At 41.2% G+C, this 18512-nt stretch overlaps 1 protein-coding gene across 1 annotated transcript in view; it reads left to right on the forward strand.

Moving 5' to 3' along the window:
* SLC35F1 (solute carrier family 35 member F1) overlaps positions 1–18512 on the forward strand; it is a 230629-nt gene that overhangs the window by 82940 nt on the left and 129177 nt on the right.

The following is an 18512-nucleotide window of genomic DNA, read 5'->3' on the forward strand; positions in this document are numbered from 1 at the left end:
AGACTCTGAAAAGTCATTCCTCTACAGTATTGGCTAAAATGGGCAACACATTTATAAGCTACATACGAATGTAAGTCTTAAACAGCCCTGAGGAGCTTGTATGATTTGATTGTCAAGTGACTACAGTACATGAAATATGAAGGGAAAATGTATAATCTCTTGTTGGGAAGACTAACTGGGCTTGAAATGGAGGTTTTACTAATAGTTTGCGTGTTTTAAATATATCCTCTGATCATTCTGTGTAAGAGTGTATCAGTAAATCATAAGGCTAGAATTAGTAGAAAACTTAAAACCATTTGGGAGTGCAGATGCTTAGATTATACTCATGAAGCAACTTGATCTAATTATTCTTATACATACTGTTCTTGGTGTTAGGTGTTTCTATCACTTCAACTCAAAGCAACAGTAGTAGGTTAATCTAAACAATGTATTAAATATAGCTGCATTTTGGTGAACTTCACTGTAAACACAGATTTCTGTATTACTACCTTGGGAGTCACTGGAAATAATGTTCTGTTAATCAAAGTGTGCATCACAGTCTTGAGATTCAGGGAAACAATCATATGCAAAGGTAACTATCAGTTCTCTGAAAATCCTTCTCTGTTTGCTTCATGATCCATCTCATCAACTACTTTATATGGATGGGGATATACATGTGTGTCTATATAAAGAGAAAGCACTTAAGCAGCAATCTTTAGCTACTGAAGTTTTAAATTACTACATTTAGATATCATAAAGGTAAGATAGATCCCACCCACATAAGGAAGTCACAGTTAACTCTGATGATTCATCTGTCCACTTACTGCGTTCAAGGAGAGAGTTGTGTTTCTCAGCTTGAAAACAGATACTTTATACATTAGGTAGAGTTGAAGAGAGAGACTTTTGATTAAAAAAAGAAAACAAAAGTTGGTAGGAACCCTTTTAGATTTACTTTCTTGACAAAGGAGTCTGTTCATGTCAGGATGGAGAAAGAATTTCTTGCAATTCTAGTCTGTAACTTGAGAAAAATTGATTGCTGCAGTATACATGATGTCTCTCTCCAATCAAGAAAGTAATAGACTGAGTATGTGCAGACTGAGTATAAATGCTGGTGAAACAAGAGATTGCGTATGTTCATGCTTTGACATTATTAAATTGTAGAGAGCACTGGAATGTGGGTTCAAAATCAGTTACTGAAGGTTGCATATAATCAAGTAACATAAATTACAAAATAATTCTGAGATTGTTTATATACATAATGTATGCTGGTTTATGGGTAATCTTAAAATTGCTCCCTGTATCTCACGCTACTCAGGTGCACAATGTCATTTTTTTTTCATCTTAGTGTTTAAGATCCTCAGAATTACCTTTGGGCAGTTAAGGGTTCTATTATAGTTAAATTTCAGAACTTTTTAAATGAAAAATTTATTTAGAGGAAGATGTATGGACTAGGCCCAGAGCTAGAACTTCAGAAGCTGTTTCTTCTTTAAACCCCCACAGTTTAAAAAGCCAAAGGGCAAACGAACTTAATGCTGAGCTTCTCCAGAAAGTGAAAACCTGTCTGTCAACCATGAATTAGAACAATCTTAAAATGTATATGACAAACATTTCTAGTTTACCTTAGGGATCAGATTAAGCCAGCCTACAAATATTTGCAGTCCATTACAAATGTTTAGGGAGAGTTCTGACTTGTTTTTCTAAATAACTTCAGTTAATTTGCAGTCAACTTGAGATTTTTTTTAAAAAATCACCAAGGAGTGAACACAGAGTTCTACAGGAAAATTACTTCAGCATGAAGACATACACAAATAAAATCTCAAGATAAAGATGTTATTTGCAGAAGAGGAAAACTTCAGAAAAACTTCCTCTGGATAGTAAGTTGTGTTTGGTACCTTATAAATGTCCTAGCATCACATCAGGATATGTGTTTTAGAAATGTAAGGTCAAAGCCTGTGTTCCCAGTGGGGTCTGGCTGTGGGGCTGCAGAGTAGAGGTGCTGGGAGCGCTGGTACATGCTGGCCCCACGCGTGTGTGTGTGTGTGTGTGTGGATGCAGGTGCAGAGGAGGTGATGGTCCTTCCTGGGGAGTCAGACACTTGGCCTTGAGCAAAAATGTGTCAGAGCCCAGCACACTTTACCCCTGACAGGAGATGTGGTGTTATTTGGCCCTTAGAAACAGGAAGCCTAAGGATGATTTACTTCCAGGTCATTTCTCTGAAGTTCATTTTTTTTCCTTGGCTGTGCGGCATAGGAGATCAGCCACATCTAGAAATAGTGTTCACCCAGCTCCTCTCTTTCCCATCATTCTAGTAACTATGGAAGAGAAGTTACTGTACACAGCAATTTTGTTTGGAAGTATTTTTTTCAAGCTAATTACCCAGTTCTTTCTGATATAGTTAACTGCTTTGACAGGTTTTGTCTAACCATGTACACAGTTCTGGTTTAAAAGAAAAGGTTGCAATTTATTCCTTTACATTGTGATTACAAAATTAAGTTTGTGGAAGTAATATATAATATGGATACAATTAAAGTATTTTTGTTGCCTTTGTGTGACTTCAGCTACACCACTAAAAGAATGGATTATGTACTTTAGCATACAAAAAATGGGATAACCTGTATTGGTGTGATTGTATTTTTTCAGTAGAGAAATTTTGCAAGTTGAACCCAGCATAAGGAATATACGTAGATGCCACTACACTTGACCTTGAAATTTCAAGACATATTCTCATGTTATAAGAAATTAAACTAGAGAAAAAAGAAATTAAACTAGAGAAAAAGGTGTAAATGTCAGCAAGAAAAGGGACTTTAACAAATGAAACCATACATAAAATTTGTTGCTGTGTTATTTCATGGTTGGGACATTACTCTTTCTTCCTGCCTTTCTGTCAGCTGGCCTGATATACTTCTGTTCTGATTAATTGTGGTACCCTTTCGGATCAGACAGGCATTGCTGGTGGAAGCTTGCTAGCATGTGTGGCAACGAAAATTTGCAGTTGCTGTCTGAACTTCTAGGAGCAGAGATTGTATGGTATAAGATGGAGAAAAACTAATCTCGCCAGGGCTGCTGCTAACTGATTTGGCAGAAAATATTTTTTAGTCTGTGAGGGGATATGGCTGTGCTGGTTTCATATTGCACTGCTCTGAGGACTGGATGAGAAATATCTACAAGGAGTGATGGGAAATGTAGGAAATGTTTTGAATTGTCTGCAATATCCTGAACATAAGTGGAACTCTTGAAAGTTTAAGGTTTGGGGGAATTTTTTAAGAAATATGTATATTTTTTAAAATTCAGAGCTGCTTCATACTGTCAGTAAATACCCTTTAATATCTTTCTGTTGCTTCCCCCATGGATAGAAGAGGTGTTGAAGAGGTGCAGAAGAAGTGTCATCTCTGGTTTTCATTAATTTTTTTTTCTCATTTTGCTTGATTTAAGGTCCATGGCTAAGCTGTTTCCTGCATCCATGGGCACAAGTCTCTCAGAAGTCCAGAGGCTTTTTTATTCCACTTTACTTAAGTCCTTAAGTCCTCAGCAGTTAAGTAACTTTGCAGTAAGTAGTGTGGGAACATTGATCACTGCAGAGTTTGTTCTTTTCTCTCAGTGGAAGAGCTGTGGTCCTCAGCCACCCCCAAAAACCTGACCTCTTAGGTCAGAGCTCAGACCAGGCTGGCAGTGTGTGTATCTGATTTACAGGGGAAAGCCTTGTCCGTGTTCCTATTGATATTTTAACTACCATTTTACACTGTCTGTTTGTCCTCTGGACCCCATAAAGTTTTTGGGCAGTCTTGCATGGCTTGGCATATTTTGCCACCCTTTCAAGTGCTCTGATGGGACTTAAAAGTCTTTGATTTTATGCTTATGACAAGTGTCAGAGGGACATTTGGAGAGTGGGTTGCAGTTTGACATCTCTACCGCTAACTAAGTGGCTAGATCATCATCGCTTGTGTTCTGCAATGATTTCTACTTCCTGTGGCTCTGTCACCGAGCAAGGGCTGTCTGGGTTTAGTCAAGAAGAATTAAAGGGGATCTGGGCTACGTGCTCCCTGCTGTGAAGACGTATCCTACACAAAGCAAATGATCTGTTAGACAAAGGAATAGCCCAGGGCACCACCCTTTGTTTTACAGCCTGGCTGAAGCATCCTGAATTGGCCACAAAAATATTTTTATTTGTTTTTATAATATAATTTTAGAAAATGAACAATGGCTAATTTCTCAAGTGCCTTGGGGATTCTGATGCAAAACTCTTCACTTTGAAAACGGAAAAATATGAAGTAAGACTTTAGCCCATTCGTTGAATGGGACTGTACACTCAGTAAAACATCACTGCCCATTCCCCTCCTCAGGTTTCAAACTGTACATGTCAGGCATGGTAGACACCTTCTTTCTTCAGCCTCCAAGGAGCTGTACAGTCCAACCCAGTACAGTCAAGTCAGTGAAAGGAGTTCAACTTAAATTGGAGGGAAAAGATTTTTTTTGCCCCTTGTGTCAGCTTTTCCAGAACATGGTTATGGTGTGTGTCTCTTTGCCAATTTAAGGGCATTGGTGTTAACGCTGGCACTTTGATAAAATAAATGAGCTCATTTTATTCAATTAAATGTTTTGTTACTAATGACAGAGCTACATAAACCCTTCTATGAATGGGTAGCTATTAATTGGTACAGTTCTGCCCATTTGGAAAAAAAAAAAAAATCACAGAACCACAGAATTAACTAGATTGAAAAGACCTTTGAGATCATAGAGTCCAACCTATGACCTAACACCACCTTGTGAACCAGACCATGGCACTACGTGCCACATCCAGTCTTGTCTTGAACACCTCTAGGGGTGATGACTCTCCCACCTCCCTGGGCAGCCCATTGGGTAAAGGGTTTCTGTATCTTTGCAAGACTGGATCACAGACAGTGTTAAGTTGGGCAAAACCTTTGAAATAAATTACTGTGATTAAGACAGTGGTGGAAAAAGTGTAAATATCAATGTGGAGAAATGTGATGAATTAAAATGAGTCACATACAAGCAAATATTTAACAAAAAGAGAGTGGGAGGTGTCACTCTGTTCAAAAGCCTCTCTAAGTCACCATACACAATGCAAATTTGGAAGAAATATTTGTCATATTGTCCTGAAAAACATAAGGGCTGTTTACAAACATAAGTGGGAAATCACTTGGTACTTGGTAAAATAGGTGATAAATCTTTGCAAATTCATGTGTAAGAATAGCTTTTCTCTGCAGTTTTTTTCTTGTGCTAGACCTAGAGAAGCCAGAACGGGATGGTTGATCTGCTGGTCACCTAGGATTTTGTGGTCATTAGGAAAGATGGAGGTTGAGCAATTCTAGAAGAAAACAGATAGTGGCTTAAAGTAACTTGTGCAGCAGCAAAGACACTGATTGCAGCAGGAGGAACATGCAGAACAAAGTTGTAAGACAGCATCCTTCTCTGTGTGGCAGGAATCAAAAAAGCCTTGGTGGAAAAGAGTGTTTAGAAGATACATTTAATATTTTAGGAAGAGTATTTTAAAATGAGGAGTGTGATCAGAAGAAAGAGGAGGTAATGTGAGCAAAGCAAAAGGCAAGTAAGATGTTTATGAAGAAAATCTATTCTTATGAATAACATAAGTAAAATGTGGAATTAGAAAGGCTAGAAGGTCACAGAAATCACACTTGATAAGAGGCATAAATGTGAGCATATGCTATTTGAGCAGTGGAGGCAGGGAAGGGTAGATTTTAGATATACAAGAATGAGCAGTAAAAATAAGACCATAGGTAAGGATGTGCGGAGGAACTGAAACTGCAGTGGCTAAGGAAGTTGGAAACCACTTTCCTAGGAAAGCATGAGGAGGTGAAAAGGGGGTATCTGCATCTGTGTGGAGCAGAAGCACCCTGGTCTGTCTGTGTGAGGGAGGTTGTGCGCATGCTCTCCAAGCTGTGCTTCCTCCTGAGAGATGTGAGAGTTGTTTCTTCAGGCTGTTGGGCCAGCTCTTCCTGCACTTTATGGAAGGGAATGGGAGGCAAGAGAAAGAAAAGCAAAACATTTTCTCCCTTTATGTAACAAATATTCACTGTTGGATTATGCATGACAGAACACAGATAATGTGGATATCTGAAATGCCTTCAAATTCATTAGATTAAATGCAGAAGAAATGTAAAACATTTGCCATGTGCATTTCAGAAGAAGTCAAAACACTGTTTTCTTGCTTAGATCATTCTGGCTTTTCTGTGTTGTGCTGAGAACGGACTGCTCTGCCCTTTAGTGGGAGGGAGAAGTGCAGCAAAGCCAGCCATGGTTCATGGCAGCGCACTGCTCTTGACTGCTTGTGCAATTGCACAAGGGTAAATGTGCTGGATTTTTGACACCAGGTATGTTGACATTGAAGCCCAGCACCAGTTAGGAAGTTTCCACTTTGTAGTGATTTGAAGTTGCAGAGCCTGAAAATATTTCCTTTGACAGAGAAAAGTAACTGAAGTCTTGTTTTCTTTCAAACACCACCAGAAAAGGTTTCATTACACTAGCTGAAATACAATCAGTCAGATTAGAACTGGCACAGTGTCCAGAAGATATTTATTCTCTAAGGATATTTGTCATTAGCACCAACAGTCATTTGGGTTCTCCATCGCATCGTACAATGGACTACTGAACATTAGTTTCAGCACTATAGTAATAATAGAGAAATAACTGCTTAAACCACAATTAGGTAGGAATGTAATGCTCCTTTCATGAAAAATTTAGTCAATAATTTTATGTTGATATCTTTTTAACATTATTAAACTGTACACTGGAGACAGTGGTCCCATAAAACACATTTTTCCTATAGGAGCTGTATGACTTAGATGACTGCAGCCCAGCATGCATTAGAAAGTGTAATGAAAACATTAAGGTGACTAATGCTATAATTAGGTGTGCAAAGAGCATTGGCAGGCGAACACCAGCTAATAGAGTGTATGTGTTTGTGTGTATGCATGTACATTTGTAACGCATATTCATTTGTATATTTGCTGGGTTGCATGAAGCCTCTGAAGTCTAATCAGGAGATTTTCTAATGTACTATAATCTCTTCAAGTACGTACCAGCATATCGTGGTGAACTTGGACCTACATACAGACATGCATTTCCTCTTTACTCAACACACTTAGCCAGAAGAAAAGAGCTGTGTTGCATTTCACAGGGCAGAAGTGAAATTGTTCTACAGTGTACATAATTTTGATGTAACTTTTTTTTTTTTTCTGACTGAATGTATTCCTATATAAGTCTTATTTGGAAAGATGACTTCTAGTTCACTTTTGGCCCGTGTCAATAAAACAGGCACATTTTAATGATACACGTCTGCATTGTCCTGAGTTCAAAAGAGCACTGATGAATGACATCTAGGATTTTTAAAGCTCTCAGCTGAATTTCACTGATGTAATCAGGTGTCAGGTTTTCTATTTGGTATGGTGGGTTTTTTTTATTTTTATGTTGTCAGTCCTTGTCTTTCTTTTAGGTGAAATGGTTATGCAAAAGCTCTCTTCACGGTCAGCAGTCTAGAAGGCTTGTTCTTCAGGTGTGTTCATTTAAATGATGACAGGAAAAAAAAAGCAAGAGGCATCTATAGGGACATTAAAAAGAGAAGACCACAGTACAGCCAGTCCTTAGAGAAGTAACTCTAGGCTCTAGATGGATCAATCAGCAAATAAAATTACAGTGAGTGATGGAATTGTCAAAACTGTTCTTGCAGTACCTCAAAAGTATTGTTGAAACTGTGGGCATTGCAGGCTGTAGCTTAGAAAATTGGTCTCTTTTTCAGAAGTGTTTTTGCAAAATAGTATTACGTTCTCCTGTGATCTGGCCACCACTGGTGTCTCATCTGAGAGGACTTTGCTTTCCTTCTGAGTCTCAGTCGTACTGGTCCAGATAGGTCCCTCCACCATGCTTACTCAACTGAGAGGAACCCCTTCTTCCCCAAAGAGAGTCTCTTTCCCCTGCCCCAAGCAATGACATGAGGTGATATAGAATAACCTGGCTACTACAGAAATTAACCCTGTTCTGTCCAGAACCAGGACAAGAATCTAAATGCAAATATTACAAGGTGCTCCCAAGCCTGCATGTCCATATGGATTCATACATGGTAATTTCCATGCCCTTGCTGGACTACAGAATGTGAAGAAACCAAAGTACAATACACCAGAGACCTGCTGGAGGGAGCTAGTGAAGTCCATGCTGGTACTTCTGGTTGACTCATACTGGTTTTCTGGTCCTAACTGAGCTGTTAGAAGCTGAGCCTGGTTTGAAATAGCACAGAAGCACTTGCAGAGTTTTCTGGTGCTCGCTCTGTTGTTGAAATGGTGATTGAGAAGAAGGTGGGAGGCTATTCTGTTTGGCCTGGGCTCCAAGTAATTTCCATGCCTAAAATGCATTACAGCTGGTAACCAAAGGTTTATACAAAGCCTACCAGTTGGCACTTGTAGCATTTTTTTCAAGTGTGGCTGATGTGCTGTTGCCAGCACTTGGATAAGACACATTGACTAAAAGCATTGCAGTGCAGTAAAACACGGAGTAAAACTTCTGTAAGAGCTGGTTGCACTACAGAAGACATTGAATCATGTCAGATATTTAGAGCAGCACTGGTATACTGCCACTGGAAATCTTGGATTGAATCTATTTTGAGCTCTGGAATGCACGATGAGAGCGATTTGTGTTCGGAATTGTAGATTTTACAAGAGGGCTCAAAGCAATGACCCACTAAATGTGTCACTCTGGTTTTGGGTGGTAAAATTCATAATTTGGATGCTGGTGTTAGAAATACTGTTAAATAAAAGCCTTATTGTTCTAGCAACTACTCTCTCTCTCTTGCTCTGTTTCATTTAAGAATATTTACCTACAGGCTTTCCCAGTTCTCTTTGCCTTCCTTCTTCTACAGATTTACAAAATACTACATGCATTCCTGCAGGCTGCTTTGTATTTTTTTCCACAATTCCCTGTTCAGCAGCAAGGGCTGTTTATGGCCTGAATGTCAGATGGGTGTGCACATACAGTTCACCTACAAGCAAAGAGCAAGAGAGAGCTTTCATGGAATGACACTTGCGTGCATAGGCTTACTATGTGGAAGAGTTTATAGAAATCTCATTTAGAGAATTATTTACCTGGCAGCAAGGTAAACCTGTGACAGCAATGCTTGACATCAGCTATGCAAAATATGCTAATTCATAAAATAAACAAATATCACCCAGGTAAAAACTTTAATAATCATCATAAAAAAATACCAATTACACAGTAGTTATTCCAGAGTGCAAATGTAAGCCTTGTTGTGACAATGCAGAGGTTTTGGCCCCTTACTACAAGGAAGATACCGAGAGTGCCCAAAAAAGGGCAACAAAGCTAGTGAGGGGTCTCGAGCACTGGTCTTAGAAGCAGCTAAGGGAGCTCAGGTTGTTTAGCCTGAAGAAAAGGAGAACCTTATCACTCTGTACAGGTACCTGAAAGGGGATTCAACTTTCACCAGGGAAGTTTTAGATTGGATATTAGGGAAGAGTTTTTCATGGGAAAACTTGTCAAGCATTGGAAAAGGCTGCCCGGGGAACTGTACCTCCCTGAAGATATCTAAAAAACATTGTAGGTGTGGAGCTTAGGGACATGGCTTAGTGGTGGACTCAGCAGTGCTGACTTAAAGTTGGACTCAATGATCTTAAAGGTCTTTTCCAATGTAAATAATTCTGTGATTCTAAATAGCACTAATGGAAGTTGTTGCACAGCCCTGGCCAGTGTGGGCTGAAGGTGACAACTCAGTGGTCCTGCAGCTGCACCTGTCATGGCTGTTTTTACTGCTGGGCTGGATGAGCACATGTCCCAATACAGACAGCTTCCATGTCCTGACACAGCTAGCTTGGCTCCAGCACATGACTGCTGGCTCCAGTGGGCTCAGGAGGGAAGGGGGAAGTTTGGGAAGAAGCTACATGCAGGATCTGTGGGGAAATGCAGTGGTGAGGGCAATGAGTGACTGATTACACCAGATTAAAGAACTATGGGCAACATAAGAGGGGCAGCTGGATCAGGTCTGATGAGCAGTGAGGCTCATTCACCCACCTGCAGCACAGTCCTAGGTCTTGTGGCTGCCCAGGTCTAGGCTAGCATGGATGACTGTGTTAAACTGTTCCCTCAGCCTTTGGAAACCTCCGGGACCAACCTTCTTTCCGCTAAGAGACCTGCCCTGTGGCTGCCCAAGAGAGAGTAAACTTTAAAATTCACCCAGCAAAGAGAATCAAGACTTTTCAGCTGTTGAGCAGAAATAAAAAAGAACAAAAACAGAACTGCAGATTACCATGGCCATAAAAGTAGATCTTAAAAACTCACTGTTTGGGCAAGTAATGGCTGACTCAAGTACTTGCTGAATCTTTTTTAACATAGCTCTAAGTTTGACAGACCTTGTGGTTAATTGATTTACACCTCGAGGAAGATCTCAATTTAGACTTTGGTTGTTTCCTATTTCATACAGCTTAGCCTAGAGATGAAACCTGCTTGTGTCAGAGTCCTTAATTTCATTTGCTCAGCTCCTGCAAGACAGTAAAATGTGCCATAGAAGCAGAAATTGCAAATGAGCTCAGTTGGCAGAGCAAATATATAAAAGCCTTGCAGGTCTGCAGATGCTCACAGCTGCTGCTGGACTGCTGCCGTATTCCTTGGCACTGAGGTAACGCACAGCCGTGTTTTCTGGCCTGTCCCCAAACCAAGAGTTTAGATTGTCTTGGGAGGGGGAAAGTAGAAGGCAGGGTTTAACATTTGTACAGCTGTGCCCCCTTCAGCCAGGGCTCACCCACTCTTGCTGCAAGAGATGCCCTCAGAGTACTGGTGGCACCCTGTCACCGCAGCTGTAAACAGCTGTTTCCAGTGAGCTACATGACAGTTTATTAATTAGGTGTTGGACAAACTTTAGCAGGTGGTAAACATGCTCCATCACTGACTGTGTTGGGCATAGGACAAGGAGATGCACAAGGCTTAGTATGTCTTTCCAGAGTACATTCATGTAAAAGTTCAATGTGCCAGGTGGGAGGGAGAGTGTGGAAGGCATCTGGGATTGCTGTGTGGCATCTGTGAGAAGCTGCCATGTCTGGATCAGACAGTGTCCTGTGAGGAAATCTGTAGAGAAGCAACAACTGCTGTCAGTCCATGATCTGTTTATCCGTTCTCAGAATCAAAGGAAAGTAAGGCTGAAATAGATTGTTTATTGCAGAGATTCCCAGCACCTCAGCTGCTTTGTGGAGCCACTAGCAGTTGCAGTAGCTCTTCCTTATCCTAGACCATACAGCTGCTTTGAAATTGGAAGGGGGTAAAAGGGGGGGTGGAGTGGGAAGGTAGGGTTGTGGGATGTGTCACAATCTGGGGACACCATCTTCTGCTGCCTTTAACTCCCTCTTAAAAACCTTGAATGAAGCAGATTTTCTAGCCTTCCTAGGAAATCTCTCCTGATGCCTCTCCTTCCTCATCACCAGAAAGTTTTGCTGTTGAAGGAATGTGGAGATGTGCCCAGAGGCAAGAGGATGCCTGGCTGTGAGACCTGTGAAGGTGGTTCCTGGGAAGATGTCTAGGAGTTTGAGCAGGCAATAGGAGGCTGAGAAACTGAGATTGGCTGTGGGAACCTCTGTGCAGTGTGGAATTTATTTGCAATTAGCTGGTTACATTGCTAGTGCCACTACTGTGACCATTGTGCTCCATCTGCTCCACCCTGCCTCCTTGCTGATCTCTTATCTGTACCTGGCTTCAACAGTGGCAGAGGGAGAGAGGCAGAAATCTGCTCACTGGGACTTCAGTCTGGTGGTGAGCACAGGTGGCTGCTGCTGCAGTCCATGCACTGTCAGCCTTGCATACCCAACCCACGGCTAAATCATGCTGTAGTCTCTGTACCCCAGTTTGCCATCTGTGCAACAAAGGTAGCCCTGTCCTGAGTGCTGGGAGTTTTGGTAGACTAAGTGTGTGGAACTTTCAAGTCAGTGGTAATCAGTAGCCTCTTAATAGGTAGAGTGTGGATCCCAGAGGAAAGGCAATGGCTCTTTGGCTGCTAAAAACAATCAGTGCAGTGGCATCTAGTGCACAGTGGGCAGAATTACAGATGTCCGGCAGCCCCCTGGCTGAGCTGGGTGTCACTGTGGAAGGACTGTAGGCTGCCTTTTGGGGAATCTCTAGAGCTGGGGGCCTATCTATTCCTCTCCTTTTCTGTTCTCCTAAGTGGAGTAGAGGGCCTCAAGGTTTTGGGCAACTCAGCACCATAAGCTTCTGTTGTCTTTTGCTCATGAGCATTCAGTCATCCAAATGCAAGATTCTGGTGTAGGGAAAAAAAAAAGGCATCATCTAGTTCAGGCATGTACAGAGAAGAGTGGGTATTGCCAGTGTTTCTGGTGGCAGGAGGTGCTGATGAGCCAAAGAAGTTGCAGGTGTTTTAACTGACAGAGGATAAATGTCCAGGCATCCAGAATCTTGGTCACTGCGACAGCACATCCTGTCCATCCTTGAACTGAAATGCACTGGGTGCCAAACAGGCGTGTCACAGAGTCTGGCCTGAGTCTGGCCATAAAAGCCGGTGCAATGCCACATTCCACTCTTTTCTTCACATACAAGAAACAAAATCAACGTGTAAAATGGCAAAGGTGAATAATTGAGCAGAATGACAACACTCTTGACCAAGGAGACACCAAAAAGGACAGCGATGCAATTAAAAAAAATTGAGGAGTCACTGTTAGGTACAAGTGAAAGTCTATTTCCACTTGTTCTTGCGTGGTGAAGTAATCCTGATGGGTGCCACAGTGTGCTTATTTATGTAGGGACCTTATGTGCTCATTTTGAGCAGCAAAAGTGTACATGCATACATGTCACATGCATGTGCTGTGTTGTGTGTATGCTGTGTTGCATTTTCATAGCAAAGAGCAGGTCACATCTTATTAATATTGAGAACTGTTTTGTTGTTGGATGGTTTTTCATATAGAAAATGTATGTGAATGTTCTAGATAAACAGAAATTTGAAAGGAAAAGGTTTGCCATAGAATAAGTACATTTTTATCAATGGAAGACTTAATTTTTCTCTTACTGAAGTCAATGATAATCTTTCCATTGTAGGCTCAGAGAGGGATTGACCCTAGAAACCTTCAGTTTCTACATGATCTCTCCTTAATGATAATAGGTCAAGAAAATTCTCTTACAGAAGTACTGGAAAAATCTTGGATTTTACCCTGAGGAAGTGGGAGTCAAAGTCCCCTCCTAGCAGCATGGAAAATCAACCTCATCCTTATTAATTTTTCTCTTCTGTGTGCTAGTACACATGTACAGCTTGTGGGTACTGGATGAAGCTTTCAAATCCCATTGATTCTGGGTCTGAAGACTCGAGATTCTTAAGCATGCAAATCAGAGCTGCTTAACAGTGAAGAGGAAGGGAATAATAAGTTTGTCAAAAATTTAGCTTCATATGTCACAAAATGGTACATTAATTCTATTAGGATAATCTGCTAGATAGTTTTATTTTAGAAATTTAATGCATTCTTTACTCTCCATGATGAGACTTGTACAAACGTCTCTTACTTTTCAAAATAACTGCTTTATCTACCAAGCTACTAAACATTTCTGACCCTTTCATGCTGTTCCTGCAAATCCATTTTTCAACCACCTTGATGTACATGGCCTTCCTTCCTTTCTGACAGGAATAAAAAAATGGAGCCCAAACTGAATATTGCTTTAAAGGTATTATTTCCCTGGCCTGTAATATATAGTTAAGAATCTATTTTCCCAAGACAGGGAATGCTCTAAAGAAGATTATCCACATCTGTTTCTCTTGTCTGTACACATCTTGTTCATCTGATCACAGATGATCCATGGGAGAATTTCTTCTAGATGGAGTGGGCATGTGGTGGGTGCTTTGGGGAAGTGCCTCTTCATCCAGGCTGGGTAAGATGGACTTGAAGGTGTGCTTTGCTTCTGGAAGCAGAGGAGATAAGACCCAGTTTATTTTCTTTCTTTGTCTTTGTATTAAAGGATTATTTAAAAAAAAAAAAAAAAAAAAAGAGGATTTTATAGTAAATGATGGATTTCTTTTGAGTCCTTTATAATCCCTTTGGCTATCATCAGAATGGGTATTGCAATAGCAACATTGTATGTATTTATTTATAAGATGGAAAAATATTTCATGATGCTAGCTGCACAGTTGATTATCTGGTAGTAAAAAATTTTTAAAGTTACAATGGTTGTGAATTGAATTTTTTTAAAGGTCTTCTTGAGATCAAAGGTAAAATCCTTCAATTTCTCAGATAGAAAAACAGCCTCAGTGCTGCAAGAAGAACTCAGTTATCAATAGCTCTTGGAGAAATTGTTTTCAGCATCTGCACAACTTCATAGTTATCTTTTCTATCTGAAGCTTGTACTTGAAGCATCTGCAGCTGTCTGTATATTGCTTTTGACTGCAGTTAGCTAGGATGAAAAAATTTAGTGGTGCTGGATATTAAATTTGTTATGTGCAAGACTTTTCCTGCTGCCTCCAGGTGTAAGCACCAGCTACTGCACACATTCTGCACCTCCTTTCCATTTCTTGTGTCTACCTCAGACATATTTTCTCTTAGTAAGTAAGATGAAGTAAGTTTTCATCATTAAAAAACCAAACCTATAGGCTTTTCTTAATAATAACCCGCTCATGATTTCAACAAGGAAGCAGTCCAATGGTCATTTTTTTACTCCCTTTGCCTAAGCCATTGGCGAATCTGAGAAGGGTGGATGTAAGGTAGGGCTGCAGTGTGCACTGCACCAACAGGGGTAAGGCCAGAGAGAGCACAAGTGGAAGGTGCTTGCTGAGCTGTGAAAATGGGACCTAACAGAAGAGGCCACATGTCAGGGGAATCTGAGAGGGGTGGGAAAAGACCCCTCTCTTGGATAGTAAAAATGCAGTTATTTACATTGTCTTTCCAAATGTACATTGCCTGATGACTTCTAGGTTTCCTTTTAAATGCCTTCTTACTTGGCTATTTTATTCACTTTTCCTAGTCCTTGTCTTCATTTTGTAAAGGCATTATACATATTAGGGTAGATGAAATGGCTGTTTGAATAGCAGCTAAGAAAAAAGAAAAGGTGTGAGACAAAAGTGCTCAGAAAGAATATTTCTCCGACTTCTGTGAAATTAATCTTCTGTGTCTGGAAAATTAGGGTTTGAACTGTAAGGAGATTGCAGATTACAGTGCTGTCTGTTTATACAATGCAATGAGAGTCTAAATCAAAGCCTACTAAAATATGGACAGATGAGATATGTTGCAGTTATGAGAAAATTTCATATGAAGAACCGAATTCTCTGTTAGCATAATCTGATGCTTCTCCACTGTTGTTGGATGAGTAATGCCATTTATGCTCTCTATTATTTGATCCATAACTGATATGATTGTCCTCTGGCTTTTGTTTATGAAAACTTGGACAAAGTCTTTCAGCATTAATGAAGTGACAGCAGTGTGATAACAATATAAAGGAGTGGAGAGCCAGTGGTTTGAACAGACTGTATTGACACTGATGGGGACAGAGGCAGAGTCAAGAGCCAGCAAAGTAGTGCTGAGCAGAGAAATTGTCTGTTCTTAAGGAGTGCTCCAGCAGAGATGTGCAGCTGAGATGGTTCCTGGTCACTGTCAGAGCAACATAAAGACACCAGAAGCATAGCGAAGAGTCTACTCACAAATATACTGCAGCCATTGTGTGTATTGGATTGAATTAAGAACAGAGCATGCATCACTAGCCTGAATTTAGCTGACCTGTGAAGCACTGTGAGAGCAAAGAGCATGGCAGCTTGACTCAGCAGTTGTTCAGGCAGGAGGATAGGGCAGGACAGAAGCACAGTTCATGCAGTTCTCCTGTTCATTAAGCCGGCAATGTGCATTGTTCACAGTACAGTCTTGAAAGCAAGGTTCAGCTGCTGTACCACAGTGAGGAAACCACAGAGCACTAACATGTGGTGGCACATTAGTAGTTCTGCTAGGGATGTGCCCAGTGCCTGATGGCTGTGCTGTCACCTGTGGTTCCTTTGTCTCTGTTGTTGTTTACTTGACTGATGATACCTGCAAAGGGCAGTACACCTACAAATATAGCTTTTGGTGTGCCTAATGACAGCCTGCTATGATTCTCAGGACCAATGTGTCCAGTCAGTTAGGACTAATCCCCTTTCAGTTCCCTTTCTAGTTAACCTCGACTTCACTGTCCTTGTGCTAGACACTGTATTCCTGCTGTTTTCTGTCAGTCAGGGGCTGTTGCATTTTTTACACTCTACATGACATCTGCTCTTCTGTTGGGTGCTGGTGTAGTGGGTGTAGTGCAATCAGCTAACTTGTAGCTCCATGGCTCATGGGTAGGGCTGTGCTGCTGCTGGAAGCAGAACTGTTTGCATCCACCCTAAAACAGTGGGAGGACACCTTTGTAAGGCTTTTTCCTATTCTTCTTTTCCCCTAATTTTCCCTGTCTTTTTCTCTCCTGCTAACCCTGTTAAGAAATGTTGGTGGACTGAAAACAACCAGGGCTGCCTTATTTCCTTCTTTCTTTTCCCATACTAGCTTTTATGTGCTGGGACAATTGTGCCCAAATTGCCAAATATAAAATATCATGCATTGCATGTATTTTGGCATGCATATAGTGCTAACTCATACGTAATATGGAAGGATGGCAAGTGTTCTTTCAGGGTTCAGCTGAAACAAACCTTAGCTTGTCTACAGCTGCTCAGGGTTTCCTCCAATCTGTGCTAAACTGGTTTTGGTCCACATGTTGCAAATGATCAGCTTGGTAGTCCTCATTCAAGTGTATTTGGCCAACTCCTATTGTATTTGAGAAAAATGAGGTTTACTTTTTAAATTCAAATGAACATATACTGTTTTTCCCCTACAGTGAAAATTATGCTTCTCATGTTAAGTGGTATTTGCTGTTTATTTTTTTAATTTTAACAGAAAGGCCCTCCCCCAAGCCTGGGCCTACAGTAGGCATTTCTGCAGTGGTGACTACCGTAGGTTGCTTTGGCTATGAGATCCTGAAAAGGAATGTCTCTTGAGTGGTTTCTTGAGGTTTTCTTCCCCTATTTCTTGTCTTCTGGCTAGTATGAATGCATGAGCACAATCTGGCTCATCATCAGGATATTTTATCTTGGTGTTGACAAATGCCATCTTCTGTGCTGTTGCACAATTTTTCTTTTGGAAAAAGAAAATCCAACTGTCTCTGTGAGTAGATGAGGCTGTCAAGTTGCGAGCGTCAGAGCTGCTGTAGATGCAGTGAAGACTGCCGGGTGGGGGAGTGGGTCCCTTTTCACCCCTGTACAACACAACCATGGAAATACATACAGCAGGCATTTTTTGAAGCTCATTCTGAATAGTGGCAATGGCCTTGAATCTCAGGACCTCGGATAGTCTGGACTTTAAAAACTTAACAGAAGATATGTTTAAAAGACAATAAAAAACCCAATGAAATGCTAAACTAGAGTGGTACTTGTGAAAAGCAGCTGCTTCCAGGAGAAACTGAAGCAAGGGGAAGAGTAAGGGTTTTGTATGAGAATAAATGTGATAAAATTTTGGTCTGAGAAGACTTGGTGCCTGTGCTTCTCTGCTGTTGCTGTGTTTTAGTTAGTCAGAAAATAAATGACCAGTGACAAATGCCTGCTCTCTGTAGTTACTTGTACAGTTTTAGGGTTGCTCAGTGGTTGTGCTCTGAAAATGAGAGCAGTTCATGGACTGAAACTCATATCTGCTCTCCTACAAATAACAGAGGTCTGGCCACACACCCCAGGCCTCTCCTGCCCACCCACCTCTTCCCTTTCGTAAGCCAAATCACTCTGCGCTTGCTGTCACCATGAGTTGTCCAAAAGGAAATTTTCTCACCTGATTTCCTTTTCATAAAGTTGTGTTATTGCCTGGCAACCCATCACAGGCAGGAATGCTCCTGTTTCTCCACACACAAGCCTGCCTGCCCTCTGCCTATGGGGACCCCCAGTGCCCCTGGCCAGCAGTCGTACCCTCCTTCCCATGTGGCAATAGCCCAAAGAAGTACAAGTCTGGCAGTCCACAGGTGCATGTGGAGCTCCTGTTCAGCACTGACATGCCTCCCACCCTCTTTAGTCTGGATCCAAGCCCAGCTAGTTTTCTCTACACGGTTGCAAATAATTCATGGATGAATAGTTCATGGTCCCTTGGCTGTGAGCCAGGATTCTGTGCCCACAGCATTCTTAGTGTTGTCTAGTGATGAATCTGCAAACCCGCTGTTGGGGACAATGAGGGAAGAGTGGGGTGAACCTTTGATGAAAGGTTAACTGAAGTGCTGTGTCCTGTGATGCTGTTGACTTCTCATCATTAATGCTCTGGCTGAAGTAGATGGTCAGAGTTTAGCACTTGACTTTGTGGATGCCTTCAGCCTCATCTGCTCAGTTTGAGGCTCTCTAGTGAACTTCTCAGAGAAGGTGAAAGCGGAGGATTTCAGCAGGAATTTCTGAGAGGCTATGCTGGGCTGGGCACAACTGAAAAGCAGGCTACCCATTACCTCCCATAAAAGTTGACCCAGCCATCTCTACCCATTGTGAAAGTATATGA

Source organism: Corvus hawaiiensis, chromosome 3 (assembly GCF_020740725.1).
Source record: "Corvus hawaiiensis isolate bCorHaw1 chromosome 3, bCorHaw1.pri.cur, whole genome shotgun sequence".
NCBI lineage: Eukaryota > Metazoa > Chordata > Aves > Passeriformes > Corvidae > Corvus > Corvus hawaiiensis.